The 17,264-nt window shown below is 46.7% G+C and overlaps 1 long non-coding RNA gene across 1 annotated transcript in view; it reads right to left on the bottom strand.

Moving 5' to 3' along the window:
• Window positions 1–16,166: 16,166 nt before the first annotated feature.
• Window positions 16,167–17,264, bottom strand: part of LOC135907833 (uncharacterized) — a 309,573-nt gene continuing 308,475 nt past the window's right edge. Inside the window, exon 3 of the long non-coding RNA XR_010566131.1 lies at window positions 16,167–16,283. This is a non-coding gene — a long non-coding RNA (uncharacterized lncRNA). The remainder of the gene's footprint in view (window positions 16,284–17,264) is intronic.

Here is a 17,264-nt window from a genome sequence, read left to right as displayed (position 1 = left end):
ATTTTAGCACGTGCTTTGTTGCGGAATAACTGATAGCGACCTCGAAGGCGCCTGGGGGGGGGGGGGGGAGGGGGGTGCTTATATGTACTTCAAATAGGACCAACAGAGATATCATGAAGAGTAAGTCACAACACGCATCCATATCGTTAATAGTGCCGCAGCATAAATACATAAGGTGTGGCAACCTGTGAGAACGAAATAGAATATAGAAAATTCAGATGAACTTGCCAGCCGCAAACGGAGGCAGTGTGTGTTTTGAATCTCACGTTGCCGGCCCATGCTTCCAATGCGACGATGCTGTATTCTCGGCGCTCAACTTCATGGTTATTCGAATTCGCGCCGAAAAGGTTCCAACTTGGAACTCAGCTTCACCCCTACTATGATGAGCCCAGCATGACCATAGCACCACCCCAACTGTAAGCTATCGCTTTATGTTTTGGGGGTTTATAAACAGAGCGGCTGACAACTTGAGCGTGCGACTGTCGTGATTTTGTATACTGCACGTTAGCGAAAAGAGATTGGTGGTATTGCTTTAACCAGTCTTTAGCGATGTATCATTGCGCAGTTCCTGTTTCAGTCAAGAATGAGCTCGCTTGCGTGCATTTAAGGATGGTCACCTTTGACATTTCATCGGTGTTGGTGTTTCCACGTGAACGAAGCAACCATCGCCGAAACAAATTTCTAGCCATTAGCTCGTTCCGTGAGCACTAAAGATACGCACGAAATGCCCACACTATATCGAAATCACCCCGTTGTTATTCGGTGAAATGAAGAAACAACGCCTTTCAACAGGGGCAGATCAGACGATGTGTGAAATTATTGAAAAAGGTAAGCAGGTCAATTCACCAACAAAAAACAAAGAAAAATCATCATGCAGATCCAACGTACTTGTGAAAGTCCATGCAAAGTGAAGCTTCAGTCATGCAGTGTGCAATAAATCCTATGAGGCTAGCGACAACGGGTACAATTCTCTTTACTTTATTCCAGTGCAGCGTACGACCTCATACAGCATTTATCTCGGTTCCCCACAAAAGTCACAATCTTAATCGCACAAGGAATTTTACGTTCATGTACTACACCTCTCACTAGCTATGCCCAAATCAAAACGTGCTTTGCGAAGATTTTCTCGCCAAGATTAACTCTTCTTTTTTTTTTGTGTTACCTCTTGGGAAACTTCGAATTGTGTAGGCTTGATATGATGCGCACTCACGAGCAACGCTTTGAAAACCGCGGCACTAACAAAACACTGACGTTTCTTTTAGCTCATCCCCGCAACGTGGAATTCTAACTTTTGCTCGCGACTGTGCGTATCAGTATTTTCTTACGGAACATTAGGGAGCTGTTGAAAACTGCGCATATGTGTTTTGCACTTCTTTTTCTTTAGCCACCAAAGGTCACTGTAAGTTTGGAATGAAGACAGCCCCCCGTTCCCGCCTTCAGGCTTAATCGAATCAAGTTCCCTTTGGCGTAGAAGTTCATATTCTTGCACGAGCCCAGAACAGAGATTAGCAAAACGTACATTGGACGCTTGGAGAGCACGCTCTACTGCAGAGAGCAGTCAGGACCACTCAGTTATGCAAACGTCCTTGTTTTTCTGATTGGCAGCGCGATCACTTAGTAGGCTAATCGACACCTAATTAATTACGTAATTCGATGAAATACACGCTTTCAAAAGAAAACATCACGCACTGTTGTGTCCTGCTTGCTGAAGTGATATATTTTCTTGTCGTGTAAAAGCCTCAACGTGAAACACTTTCTTAATCTACGTGCGTATTAAGACCTAATTGTCTCATCAGAGACGAACCTGGGAAGGTGGAGTACTTAATTAAATCTAAACGACCTTTTGGCGTGAATTATCGCTTAGAACCCTCAGTGTGAGAGGAACCTGAGGACGTAAGAAAGCAAACAATTTCGGTACAAGAAGCGAATAGCATGCTGAAAATGCGTCTCTGTGAACACGAAGAGCGATGAAAAAAAATGTAATGAAGGAGGAGGATGTAGGTGGCGGGGGGGATACAAAGGAAGGGGGGGTTAGGTTATTGGAGTAATTCGCGAGCAGCACTGATGCGGCAATTTATACTCGATTCAAATCAATAGATCCACTGAATTATGATAAGGATTAAAGACCAGCGATCTACGCGACCGAGAGTAGGGATTAAAGGCGCAATGGTGAAAACAGAAGAGCGAAACTTTGCCAAATATCGTAAAAAAAAATGCTCAGAAACCACAGCGCGCTTTCTTTTTCGTTCTTTTTCTTTTTTTTTTCTTTTTTCGTAACGTCTTAGCAGGGCACAGTTATAAGGAATAACCATTCGAGAAATAGCAGCTATGCATAAGCTAGGCGAATCGAGGCTTCGGGGGATTCCTAAATAATTAATACGTGTTGGAGCATGCACATCTTTGCGAGGTATTAATAAGCAATCCTCGAAGGAAGATTAGCGCTCTCTCAATTTATTGATAACGCTTTTAGAGCCTTAAGAAAATGGCGTCGCGCTGTGCCTGGGCACGGGCTGGCGGAGATTATCGGCACCAATCACCACGAGGTAAGGGTCAACTCTCAATAGGAACCTCACGACGAGAAAGCATTTATTATCAGAAGGGAAAGTGAAAGAACGCTGAGAGTTAGATTACAGGAGAACACGCTAATAACAGGCTCAGGCAATCAAGTCTGAAAACGACAAGAAAAAGAAAAAAGAACAAATAGAGCTGATCGAACATGTTCAGTTCGGCAGTGCCCTTGCGATATTGCCTATAGAAGTGTTCGCATAGAATCAATTTAGTTAAGTCGGTTTAGACTGCTCCAGCAAACCTTGAAGCGTTCGAATGATGTGTAAAGTGTCAGGAAGGACGTCTTTAGGGCGCGCGTCTTTAATGCATGCCATTAGGGGGCGGAGGTAATGGTTTAATTAGCGAGACCGCTTTTCCTTTACAACACGTTTGTAGAGATTACTAATGTACCGTGTTCCAATGAAATCAATGAAATAGTACGTTCGTTATGGTTTGGATGATGGCGAAAACGAAGGATGACAGCTTGAGAAAGCATCGTTTTAGTGTGAATATCCTGGTGGTATTTTCATTATTAGTTATTAGATCATGAAAATCTGTACTTGATCTAGAGGGGAGAATACGCACACACGTGTATGCATAAACGAAAACAAACGATTATATATGTATATTAAACGGTTTTTTATATTGGATCCTATATGTTTCATTTTCGATTATTGGATATGTGCATTAAGTCGTGATATATTATTTACCTAAACATCTGGTACTTGACGCGACGGAGTCGTTATAGTAGGTGAATATTTAGATATGGCAATTTTATGGAAGTGGCATGTTAGTGGTAGCGTATTTTTGTGAATGCTGGAATACAAGTCACTTGGTTTCCTTCTTCTTTAACATTAACAGCGAAATCGTGCCCTTCGTCAGCACACACGAGTAATTTCACCACACGAAAATACAGCTAGAGGCGTGAGACCGAAGAGCACAAGTTGTCCCTGAAACGTCACGAGCAACCGTTTCTCTACACATACTGTTTTGCAGCATCTTCTAAAGCAACGCAAATAGAGGTTTTGTCTTCTGACTTTCACACTGATCTAACGGCACAATAATACAATATTTGTCCACTCGAAGGTCAACGCCCTAGTCGCCGCTTACAGGGATCGTCGATAGTCGTCGACTGTCGGGCCCCAAGGTCAGAGGTCAACGCCTCGCCCAACCGTGAACTGACGGTCAGCCGGTCACTTTCACCCCGCACCGAAGGCTAACAGGGGAGAGCCGTGTGACCCACATGAAAACAAATACAGAAACACACGAACACACGCACACGCACACACAAAGAAAAAAAAATGACAATGGCTCTCAGCAAACAGGATGACCGGTGGGGTGCTCCAGTGGTTCGTTGTGAGGGCATTCAAAAAGTGACGAAGCCATACGTTTTGTACTGGTACCACGTGCGTTGAGTCTCGTTTTGTAGTCACTTGTTGGCGATTGACAATGCTATTATTTTTTCTGAGAAAGGAAGCTATACGCTTTCTTGCGCTTAGTATGATGCCGGCTTTGGCGACTGTACGTAGACTTACGAAAAAAAAAAACAGCGAGGACAGGTGAAAGGAAAGCGATTACGTGGAATAATTAAAACAATAAATCAGCAAAGCGAATGCAAGTCAAGAAACAAAGAAGCAAGAATTGTCAAAGAGAGAGATAGTTGCCGGGTATGTCAAGAAACAAAGAAGGAAGAATTGTCAGAAAGGCAGAGATAACTGCCGGGTACGTTTGAAAACCGAAGTTACGAACGTGAGAAAAAGAACACAGATATATCAACATAAAAGCTCAACGACCCGAACTTCAGATGCAAGGTGCGCCTCGCCTTGCTCGAAACGATCAAGGTAAGGTGCTGTTTGTTGCTCCTTCGCATACTCTCAGTATCTCTAGCATTCAGATTTCCACGAAACTAATGACGCTGGTACTAAAGGGTCCAATCGCTACGTCCAAGTCTTTTTTGGCAGCGGTTGAATATAAAGTGTATGGTCAGCATTCACTTCAATGTTGCGACAATAATTGTGACTGTTTACGTTAATCAGACCACCGTAGGCTATAGACCACCGTAGGTAGGCACCGTAGACCGCCGTAGAGTGAAATCATTGTCCTTTGCACATAAAACTGCTCGGCGCGGCAAGGGTATACTCCTGACGACAAAGTAAGCTAGTTGTTACGCCTTAAGCAAGACTGCGCCAACTTTAGTGCATTCTTTTTATTTTCTTTATCTTTCGAATGGTTTGCGGGCACGCATGGGTCAGCGTTCATCGCTACGAGCTGGAAAAGAACATAACGCTGAATTCATACCAAAACAAGAAGACAAAGAGCAACAAGAGCAAGGAGGAGTAAGAGACACATTAGCGTTGTCAAAGAGCTCGGCGGACAAGCATACATTACAGGGGTACAAGACGCCAGCACGCATGCAACGCAGACTTATGGCGCGCTGAACAGGCCTTCTCCCTCGTTAACTTTACAGCCGCTTTTGTCTTTAGTTCCCCCCCCCCCCCACCGCCACCTTTTTCCCGACAACCCCTCCTCCCTTACGAGTCAATCATTGGGCCCCTAATTCCTCGCCCGGTACCGGTTACCACTCGAAGAGCGATCGGGTACACGCGCTCATGTGGACCTCGGCAACGGCGCAGCTGTCGGCCGCTCGCGGTCCCAAGCAAAGGCAAAATGCGCGAGATAGGAAGAAGCCGAAAGCGGGCGAGTTTGAGGGATAAACTTAAAAAGGGAGAGATACGCAGGGAGACGAGGCAGGCGAAGGTGGGAGGGGAGTGGGGGTGTAGCGAGCAGGGAGAGAGGATGTTGAGACTGTAGTGGCCACAGATCACGCTAACAGCCGTCGGGCTCCAGCTCTTTCGGGCTCGCGGGTCCTTCCTCCCGGAGTCGGTACGGGCCGTGAGTCAGCTCGTTAAGTAACTGAGTCGCATCAGCGCCTGCAGTGATCTTCATAATGAGACTGGCGCCGCTCCGCGCGGCGTTCTCTGGCTTTCCACTCTCTCTCTCTCTCTCTCTTTCTCTCTCGCGATTTTCCTTTCTCGTTCGCCGTTTGATCTGACCCGGGTTCGGTCAGAACGATGACGAGGGGATCGGTGGTTTCTTTTATTTTTTTTGCTTCATTTCGCACTATCCTTCTGCCTTTCCTGAAACTTATGACGCGTTTTCTAGGTTCTCTTTGGACGTTATGTCTTTTTTTTTCCTTCAGCACGTGCCTTGTCATAGCAACAGATTTCTTACGATCTTTCCTTTTGGTCCTTATGCACCGCCTTTTGGTCCTTTGGTCTGTCACTTTGGATACGTACTACCGCGTCACATCACAGCACTTTCCGGAGCCAAGCGTGCCCTCATAAGCAAACTATATATATCAGTTGAGTGTTGAAACTGTTCCTAGCGTCGGGCACACTTCCTTTGGTCCCATATAGCTGAACGTGTCTATGCAGCAAAATAACTGCCTATACAGGCTATTCTGCCTTTCTGTAAATCTCTCTCTCTCTCTCTCTTTATACAGGCTATGTTTTAGTTGCGTCACATGTGCTGCAGAGCAATGCTGAGCGTCGCTGTGTTACTACCGTGAAGACTACGGGGGACGCTAACACTGTGGAGCCTTACTGAGAAAAAAAAGTCAACTAGGAAGCTTTAGCTGCCACACTCTTCCGCATGTTCCCAGAGAACGCGATCGCACTCGCGGCATCTATCCCGCAAGTTCTTAAGTCCGTGCAAATAAGACTATTCCGTCGGGTACTGTAGCCACTCATTCGCCGCATGAACTGCCTCCAGAACACTCCCAGCTGTCGTCCCTTGAAGTGTCTATTTGAGATTAAGGAAAAGGTGGTAGTCAGACGCAAGAAGTCGGGCGAATAGGGTAGATGGCGCATCACCTGTAAAGCCTGACTAGCTCCCTCACGCCATTACTTCGCCCGCAGCGTTTAACGAGGTGTTGTCATGCAACAGGATTACACCTTTGGCCGCCTTTGCTCGACGTCTTTTCTTGATGTTATGCCTCAACTCCGTCAGTAAAGCGCAGTGGTAGTTGACGTTGGTGGTTGAACCCTGCTGGAGGTATTACGACAGCAGAAATGCCTTCTCATCCCCAGAAACTGTTGCCCTTCGCTTCTGCAGCGTCCTTCGCAGACGGAACTTCTTTGTCCTGGAGGGACCACTGTGTCTTCATTTGTTTAGACTTATTTTCTCACGAGACGCAACAGATTCACGTCTCATCACCAATTACCAGGTTGTCCAAGAAAGCAGACTCACAATTAGTAAACTGTTACAAAACAGCAACCGATGTCACCACAGGTTTCTTTTTTTTTGATGTCGATAGTTTTGGAAGCACTTTCCTGCAAGCTTTCTCACTTCCAAGTTTCCCAAGTTGTCGAGATGATGAAACCAGCTCTCCCACGTGATATTACCATATATGTAGAAATTCGTCTGGCTGATATTCGGCGGTCATCCATGATTCTGTCATGGATGGCTTTCACATTTGCAGGCACATGCACAGAAAGAGGCATTTCACGGGGTTTCTCATATTCAACACCAAAATAGCCAGTTTCGAAATTTGCAACCAGAAGTTTAACGGTAGCACATAAAGGGCCAGTGTATCCTAAACTAAGCGTCTCAAATCGGTTGCTGATTCAGCCATGGACTACACCACACGAAAGGCTTTCTGGAAGTTATGCTGAGCCTTCGTATGACATATAGGGAAACCGGCCCCAGAGCGTCGTTAAGTCCGACTGCTGTTTGCACTATTCAAGCGACTGTATGCCAAAAGAATAATAAAAATGAATAAATGAAGGAAACGAATGAAATGAGATAGATTGTACTTACTCAAGCCATCTGAAAAGAATATTTCTGTAGAGCACTGAAAAACGAGAACAAAGCCTCAGCGGCGAAAAATGAGAAGTTCGAAATACAGGAGACACTGCAGCGGAAATTTGTGTAGGTTGGTTATTCATGGTCATGTGATCACAGCGCATGCAGCGAGGGACGTGACAAGGAAAATGCGTGCACTCTATGTATGTCCTTTTGTAAGGTCTTCTTCTAATCATTTTTATAGATGAAGAACAAACACTGGCTCCACGTAGCGCTTTAACTGAGCCAGAGGAAACGAGAAAGAAGCAGGAGTAGCGCCTCTGGAGAGTTACGTCATCCATTACTGTTAGTACATTGCACTACGGGGCAAACTTCTCACATTTTCGGGAGAAGTTCTTGTGCATGACAAAACGTTATGTAGTGCCACCATGTTGCGTGCTTTTTTCTTTCTTTCTCCTACGACACTTCTTTCTTTCTCCTACGACACAAGGACAGCTATATCTGGTGGCCACTGTGTGAGCTACTGTTTCCTCGCTGCGGTTTAGAAGGCGTATGATCGCAACGCAGGTATGGCGCATGACGCTCAAGACTATTCTTGCTCTTCTCTATCTATCACTAGCGTACTGTGTCATGAATGTAGTCGAAATTCCGTAAACGTCTGTTGTAAAACATTTAGAAGATGCTTTCTCGATGTCTCAATCGGGGTCGGACTGTAGACACAGATGTTTCTTGACCACTTGCGGGGACATCTTCTACAAACCTGTTTGAAATAACAGACCTGATCAGTTGCTGATAGGTGAGGTTGTTTGAGTAGGCGAACGTCTGTGACCAAACACTCTCAGAAACAACCGGGAAACGACCCGAAATCCATTTCCCGGAAACGTCGGGATCGGCTCGAGTTTTCGCGCCACCTCAACGGAAAAGAAGCACCCCCTTGTTAACCAATCGATACGGACCCCAAGGTCTTATTCGGTGAGGTGGGCGCTTTCTCACAAGATCGGGTTGGGACACAACCCCTTTCGCATCTCCCGGCTAGTCGACCTACTTTTCCCCCGTCAACCCGTTAGGCCTCACACTAGCAGGAGGAAGTGGCGTAGGACCACTTCTTCCGCACGCCGTCCCGCCGTTTCCGGGAAGTGCTCGATTTGATTCGCCGCCACCGACGTAAGCGCACGTATAACCTCGACGCAAGATCCGGTGACGGTTCATCCGAAAAAAAAAAATACTTGAACTGTTTTTTTTTCTCACATGACTTCACAAGACGAGGTGGAGGACGCGCTAAGTTGCGGAATCGAGTGAGTTTGCTAAGAAATCCGGCGGTTACGCTGTAAGAAGAGGCGGCTATCACCGCGGATGCCGCGACGAGACCTTCCCACGCAAGAGGGGCTTCCGGCGCTCGCCCTTGAAGCTTCCCGCGATCGACGTATCCCGCCGTTTCCCCCGGCCGTTTTTCCGAATCACAACAACGACGTGCGTTTCACGGTTGCAGGGCGTTCGGGACAGGAAATGCACGAATGCCCGTGCGTGTGTGTGTGCGTGTGAGCGCGCGCTGTAATAAGTGGACGGCCGGACTCAAGGACTCACGCTATAGAGAGGCGCTATAGAGGGAAAAAGCGATGCACATGACTTCCCTTTGAGACTGACTGGTGAAAGCGCACCCTAAATTTCGGGCCTTGCTTTAACGATTACCTGAGCTGGCCTGAGGATTCCGTCATCCTACCGAAAGTGCGTGACTTGCATCATCATCATCATCATCATCATCATCATCATCATCATCACCACCACCACCACCACCACCACCACCACCACCACCACCACCACCACCACCACCACCACCACCACCACCACATTAAAATACAACGCCGTAGCTGCTAAGCCACCACGATGGGTACTCTGCATTACTAACGCTTTAAGTAAGAGGGAGAAAGAAAAAAGATGCAAAGAAGGCAGGGAGGTTAACCAGAGACATATAAAAACTAAGTTACCGCATGCCAAGTAATTCCCATACTGAGAAAACTACAATATTTATTGTCGGAAAGTATATCACGAATGCGGCAAGTCAAGGAAAAAAGGAAACGGTTCCTTCGAAATACCTTCTAGCACAGAATAGCACACAGAAACTTGATGTAATATACAGCCGAAATTTTCTCTTTGTTCGCAGCTGGAGTTTTTTCTTAAAGGCTTATCTCGGACACGTTTTCCTTACGTTATATATGAACTTCGCTGGCGATCGAATAAATTTAGAAAAAGGAAAGTTGCTCAGAGCACGGTAGATCTTACGCCGCAGCCTATCGGGGTCGCTAGATTTATACTTTTCTTCTGTGTCATGTTTTGTTCGAGAAAAGAAAGAAAAAAAAGGAAAAAAGTATTGGTTGGCTATGAGTGCCTACGTCTATACCAAGTCTCTGCTGGAAACTTGTCGCAAAGGACCATGGCCCGTATTGGGTTATTGAGCAACTTTTTTTCGGTGAACTATTTCATCCAACATCTCACGCCTTCTACCGATCTGCGCCGCCGAGGTCGCGAAATTGCACACGTCTCAGGCCATTTTACGAACCATTTGATCTGACAACGCTTCGAGCCGCATGCGTGGCTCCGATTTCAACGGGGGAAATAAATTTAATGAAGAGGCATGCTTCGAGTGCGATTTGCCAACGCAACGCAAAGCTAAAGGTTGTTTCGCCAAAGCCTGACTGTCGCGTCGTTCAGCTTGTGCTTTATGCGCGCCTATGACGTGTTCGGCGATGCTTCTTTACAAGATCAACTTACGCGTGCGGTAAAAAAAAAAGAGGATGGCAGCAAGTCAAGCTAAAAACATACTTCGCTTACATTACACGCACAACAATAATTTGTCCCTCTAAGTTATCTCTAAGTATATGATAAAAGGTGCCTTGAGTGGTTTGTGTTTTGAGCAGAGAGAGACAGAGAGACAGGAGGGAAAGAAAATACAGGTTGGCGAACCAGGCGCACTACCGTATACATGGAGAAAGGAGTTAGGGAACGAACAGAAAAGAAAGAAAGAAAGAAAGAAAGAAAGAAAGAAAGAAAGAAAGAAAGAAAGAAAGAAAGAAAGAAAGAAAGAAAGAAAGAAAGAAAGAAAGAAAGAAAGCAAGCAAGCACAGATTAGCGCCTTCTACTCTGGACAGGATTAGATCACTTTCAAGACAATTCTAGTTGACGAAAGTACTTAGGCTTGGACCATGTCGAAAAACGTCAAAAGCCCGGAAATCCGTACAGGCATTACTGCTGTTCCTGATGTTGTCAGGCCTAAGTGAGTGACGACAGTTTATATGTGCACCACCGAACGAAGCGACTCCTTCACGATTTCAAGCAGGAAGTTTTGTGCACTCGTGCAAGGTCAACGACAAGTGGGACCATAACAAATGTGTATAGCGAACGGAGAACAGCTTCACCACAACTTTCAATTGCACATTCGGTCTCTTTTTAGAATTGAACGCGTACGTACTTGTTAACCAAGGGCAACGGAAGTTCGCAGGAGAATGGGGGCGTGAAGTGATCAACAATGGTTGAACAAGGAATGTAGCGAGAGACAAATTTCCCACAAGGTGACTAGGTTTCGTCGGCAACTTGTCTGGGGCTCCGACCACCTCTCCTTAAAATCTCTGCCTGGCAAATAAAGTCTCTCTCTCTCTCTCTCTCTCTCTCTCTCTCTCTCTATATATATATATATATATATGTGCGTGTGTGTGTGTGTGTGTGTGTGTGTTTTCAACTTGTCTTCGTCAAAGCAGCAAATGTTCAAGCAGTTGCTGCCCAGACGAAGACAAGCCTTCCCTTCAAAACATTGGCTCCATCGATTTATACTATTATTATTATTATTATTATTATTATTATTATTATTATTTTCATTATTATTATCATTATTATTAATTTATTTCAAGTTGCAGACAATTAGCCCTGAGTCAAAAGTGATACAACTGTTAACACCTTTTCTTGCGTCTTCATGTTTCCGTAGCTCCACCGCTTGTATTCGCGATTGTTGTGCTTGAAATGTGGCACTCAAGAAAGATCTTATTTGCAACTTCCCGATAGCATATATACTTTGTGAACATCTACAATTTGTGCACGTGCAGTTTAGAAGTGACACCACTCTGCTTTCTTTCTTATTCTGATGGTTGCTTCTGTTATAAACATCGCTTTGTGCGCAATAATCATGCCACAACAGAGGAGTAGCTGGTGCTCCTTATAGGCACCAAGACCTCCTGAAATACACTTGATAGCAATTATAGTGATGAAAAATAAATGAATCGAGTGTGCCTGACATCAGCTCTATTCACACTGAAGTGCGTCCCAGCTGATTGTGATGAGAGAGGAAAATAAATCACTCATAAGAAAGCCACGCCTTGTACAAAGGGTCGCACCACAAGTTCGCCACCATGCGAAACGATGAAAGGCAATAAAATTGTTATCCACCGGAGCACAGTGCGACGCAACAAAGCAAACTCGTAGGGGCTTCGGAGAAACAAAGCCTCGCAGTTGAAGAAGAAAACAAAAAAAGTAATCATCCTGGTAAGGGGTCCGAACCTGTGACCAACACCTTTCCGGGGTGGTTGCTCTACCATCAGGGCTAACGAGGAGGATCCCAGGTTGGGGCGCGAAGCCGGATTAATCGACTACTCGAAGAACAGGCACACAGAATGCGGATACCCGCCGCGGTTGCTCAGTGGCTGTGGTGTTAGGCTGCTGAGCACGAGTTCGCGGGATCGAATCCCGGCCATGGCGGCCGCATTTCTATGGGGTCGAAGTGCGAAAACACCCATGTGCTTAGATGTAGGTGCACGTTAAGGAACCCTAGGTGGTCGAAATTTCCAGAGTCCTCCACTACGCGGTGCTTCATAATCAGAAAGTGGTTTTGGAACGTAAAACTTCTTAATTTAATGTAATGTAATCAGTTCTGCAGGCTTCGGCGTACCCGATTTTGCCGTATTACGCGAAGTGATAACCGCAAGAAGAAAGGCAGACGCGCTCGTGTCCGTGTTCACCACAACGCACACCGCGAGGGTAGGTTATAGCTTGTAACTTTCGTATTTTTTTCTTATCGCCATCTGGTAAAAGCAAACCCACAACACCAGTGCGTTTCAGGTCCGACCTCCATTCAAGGCACTGAGAGCCATTTCCTGTGACGCCTTCCGCACACCCGAATTCAATGGGCCACGGACCCCGGTAGCGAGGTTCGCACCTTGAAAATCTGACAGAAAAGCGAGAGTGGTAGGGGCTGGCAACGGCCGACGTAGTCTATTTTTTTTTTGAGCGTTTCTTTTTCTTTCTCGTCTAAGGAGAGAAAAAAGAAATACGGAAACAAACCTTTTGTGGAGTTTTTGAGGTGAGCAAACAAAATTCCATCCTTTTTTTTTTATATAACCTACTCCCCGAATTTCACTTTCCACTTTCACTAGTCTTCCGCCCGCATCTCCTGGCTTCTTTTTTACAGACACTACAGGTTGGAACGTTGAAAAAAATATAGAAGCACAAAAATTTAGATATTGCACTTTTAGAAGCATACGGCCTGTTGTGTAAACCTTACTGGCGTCTTTCAGAATTTCATTCAATCTTTTCTTTTTCTTTCGCGACGTATTTTATCCTTGCAGTACCTAAGTTCCCGCTTTCCCTCTGCCTCTTAGACCCTCCACCCCTCCCGCTCCTCCATCTGCCTTGGCTTGTCTTGTCCCACACGCTTTCCCGCCACTTTTCCTCGCTTTCAAGGTGAGACGGACTGAGGCATTCAAGCACCCGCAGCGGTTGAACAATAAGGTAAACGGGAGATGCAGCGGAGATGAGACAGTATGCCGTAATCTCTGAGCCTTTCTGGAAAACTTGCAGAACCCCAACCATAAGACGAGGAGGCAAACGAAAGCAAACAGAACGTCAGAAACAAACGCCTCTCTCAACGCAACAACCACTGGTCAGAACATAGGCAGCACATGAGCAGCAAAAGCGCAAGCAAGTAGCACAAGGGAAGGGCAAATAATCACAGAATAGGCAGGTACACGCCAACATGGCAAGAGAAATCATATCTATCAATATGTAGATATATATAGATATATATATAGAAAGAGAGACAAGAAGGAGACATAAATGAAGCAGCTAAATCAAGGCCGCACGCTAGCTGAAAAATAGCATGAAAAAGAATTCCCAGCGACTACAATGAAATGTGCACGCGCGCGCACCACACGTGCCGAGGGGGAGAGGGGGAAAAGGAGGGGGAGGGGGCGAGCGCCCAACAGCTGCACGCGCGGACGCGAGCCGGCAAAGAAACGCACGGCGCGTGCTCCCGGCTCGAGCCCACGTAAGAACATCTTCGCCGTCGGGGCGACTACAATGTCACGCTTTCTATGGCGGCCCGCCGCCGGCTTTCCCTACCCTGTTATACCTGCGTTCCGCTTGAGGCAGGCCCCCCTCTCCCCATATCCGCCCTCTCTGCTGGCGTCTATCAACTTCACAGATTGAAAGAGAGAGAGACGGAGTAGAACGTCCTGACGTCCCTTCTCTTTTTTTCTCCTCGCAGGTCGCCCAGTTGCCTCGCCGACTCATGATTAAAATAAACACATACATATACGCACGCGCCCCAGTACACTCCGGCCCCTGCCATCTTACTTTCTCGCATTTAACTAACCAAGGCCCTTTCTTCGCGCTCTTATCAAAGGAGGAGAAATGTAGGCTACCCACTCCCCACGCCATGCCTCTTCGCTTTCCTCTTCCGTACTGGGGGAGGAGGGGGAGGCTCGCTGGGAAAGCGCGAGCTCGTGCTTCCGGGGGAGGGGGGGGGAGGAGTCGAGGGAGCAGAGGGGGAGAACTGTCGTCGCGACAAAGCCACGTGTGTGCCGGTGGGGCAAGGGGGCGGTTTAGCCTTGAAACCCACACCGGGCCCGCCAAATCTACCTACGTTCTACAACCATTGCGAAGCTACCCCCCCCCCCCTCCTCCCCTCCGCCCGCCTCCTTTCTTCCTTAGCGTCCCATACGGCGCTGGCATCCTCCGCCAGTCTTGAAAGCCGTGTCTCCTTCAGCCGAGCTCGACTGTCGCGCTGCCACCGACGATACAGACACCGCACCGGCATCCAGAGCCAGTTCCTCTTCCTGGCCCTTGGAAGTAGGGGCAGGGAGGCTGCACGAATGGGGGGGACTCTCCGGCGAGTACGATCTTGCGCTGCCGCGCGAGCGACCCTGAATTGTCATTGTGCCAGGGGGGCACTTCCGCTTTACATTAAGCCTGAATCAAGATGGAAAAGAAAAAAGTCCGAGGGCGCCGCGAGAGTTGCGTGCGTGTGCGTCCACGTGCTGTGAGTCATGGGCGTATGGCGTGTAGGGCCGACTTGTGTCGTCTGCTTGGGAGATTGGAGAGCAGATGATGCACTGTTTCGGAAGAAGGTCTTAACGTGTCCTATTGCCCGTTGATTCCTTCATTGATTGTTTTGTTAAAGATGGGTTTCAAGAGAGAGAGAGAGAGAGAGAGATTGCTGTAGAATACCTCAGCTACTACCTCAGCTATTCTTCTTCCTCCAACGACAAACTTAAAAGACTATCTTAAAGGAAAATAAAAGGCAACTTGTTCTTCGGAGAACTGTGTATGGCTTCCAGCTTCCAAATACAAGTATTCGAAGAACAATTTGAGCTATCGCAGTTATAATCAGTTTGATAACCACATCTCTCATTCTGTCTCTGTTCGTAATTTCTGTCTTTGTGTCTCGCTAGCTGCATGGTATTCTTCGTGAACAAATAGCAAAAGCTTTTCCCTTTCTGTTGATCCAGTAAAATCTTCCGCTAGGCTTTTATGCCGTGAAACGGTTGAATGCTTGGTCCAATATAAGAGAGGGCTTCACAGGAAGATGGAGGCTTCAAGTGATTACCAGTTGTAGAACAAGGAATGTCGCTGATACCAACTTTCGACACGATGCCCTTACGAAGACAATTTCCCATGTCGAAACGGCTTCAGCGACATTCCTGGTTCTATACCACTGTTCACCGCAGTGTTCGTTGCTGACTTACTAATTGAATGTTACTACTACAGCCGTAATTGTACTGATATAACTGGCGGCATGGGGAAAAGGCAACAGAATCACTGCGGCACGCATGTTGTCACATCGAGTATATTCATTATGTTTTATCCACATAATTATACGCGAAATCGTATTCTCTTGTTCGTTTATGCACAGTGTTTTTTTTTCTTTCTGGAAGCCAACATTGCCAACCGTCTGTGCTAACACCACTAAATGTACCCAAATGAAGAGGACGGAGGACCTGCCTAGTAAGCATCTCTGAATCAAGTGTGTGGACCACCAAATAAGTTTTACGATATTATTTTGTTAGTACAGCTATTATGACGAACTTCGCGTAAAATAGCGGTTAATACGTACAAGCCTATAGGCCGATACATTGGCAGCTCAGTAACACGAACACCTCCTTTGGTATCCCTATATGTATTTCCATAGCCTGTGCTTCCAGGAGAAATATCAGTCGCAGTGAAGCACTAACTCTTTCCATATATAGATTGCAAATGTGAAACCGGCAAATATTGTTGAAACATGATGCGAGCGTTAACTAAGCACGGGCTTCAGCTTCCTGCTAGGAACATTGAGGCTATCACATGTTCACCAACAATTGTGTGACGAAACCAAGACTATCTCGAATAAACATGGCTCAAGGCCGAACGCATTTTCTAAAAGTTAAAGAAAGCAGTAATCGACCTTGTTCCAAGAGAAACTGATTGCAGCCTGGAGTAGGATGATGAGTATGAACTCAAACAGCCCTTCTCATTATCAAGGGCTGATCAATACAGCCTGCTTTAACAGGACTCACCTTGCAAGCTCATCTTCATTGCGGCACGTCGAACGAATCTGCCTCTTGTAAAATTGGCGATGTTTTTTACAGGCGCTTGTGCTTGCACACGTGAACCGCCGTTCTGCGGCAACGACTCTGCAAGCATACCAAAGAACATAGCATCACGTTTATACATTGACTCACCCTTCTCCTCCGTGGTGACTAAATGCAATTGTTGTGAGACTTCATTCAACTGGAACCGCACATCGTTTTTTTTAAGTTTACGTGCAGAAATATTTCTTCGCAACCGGTCTGTTACGTGCACGTTTAGAATAGTTACGACACCACGTGAAGCCGTATAGTGCTACCCAACGACAGGCAAGCTGGCGACGCGCAGGGAAAAAAAAAAGAAGAAGAGAAACAACCCAGAAAAAAACCAAACAGACAACATATCGAAATCTATAACAAACACTACTACAGACTGGCACTACTCCCCACCACGTAACCTAAGCAGATTTGTCGGCGCCACCACCGCCATTGTCTCTTTTCCAGGAACACACTTCCGAACGTTTTCCGCTCTCCCGTGATCCCTGCTGGCTCGCGGCGAAGGAGAGCTTGCATGTGGGGACAGCAGGCCACGGTGCACCGAAAGGCAAAACCTTTCGTAAGGAGTTACGCGTGCTATACTGAACAACAAGCAATCGGTTTCCAGCGAAGTGCGGGTCGGATAAGCAAGGGCGACTGGAGGTTGCACAAGGTGAGGCGAAAGGAGAAAGAGAACGACTGCGTCGGTTGGCGTCGCTCATTGCCGAATGCGCGCCAAATGTTACGTGAACCAAGCGCAGGCGCCCTTCAACATCCCTTCCCCCCCCCCCCCCCCCCATCCATGCACCCTACTTCTCTGAATGGGGCTTCTGAGAACACTCGAAATGAGTCGAGCAGCTGAGGCGGAAGGGTGAGAAGGTTAGGCATACGTAATCGACGTTGTGTACCGCTTGTAATGGCTGCTGTTCGTTACGCAACTGCTAAACTGTGCCACCAATATGTTTGTTTCTTTTATTTGTTTTTTATTTCTTTAGTTGGAGGTCAAAAAAGATGTTCGCAAGGGTTGGGAGGGGGGCATAATGACTTTCCGGA

Source organism: Dermacentor albipictus, chromosome 6 (genome assembly GCF_038994185.2).
Source record: "Dermacentor albipictus isolate Rhodes 1998 colony chromosome 6, USDA_Dalb.pri_finalv2, whole genome shotgun sequence".
Lineage (NCBI taxonomy): Eukaryota > Metazoa > Arthropoda > Arachnida > Ixodida > Ixodidae > Dermacentor > Dermacentor albipictus.
The sequence above is the reverse complement of the archived record's forward strand: the minus strand, read 5'-3'. Positions and strand labels throughout refer to the sequence as shown.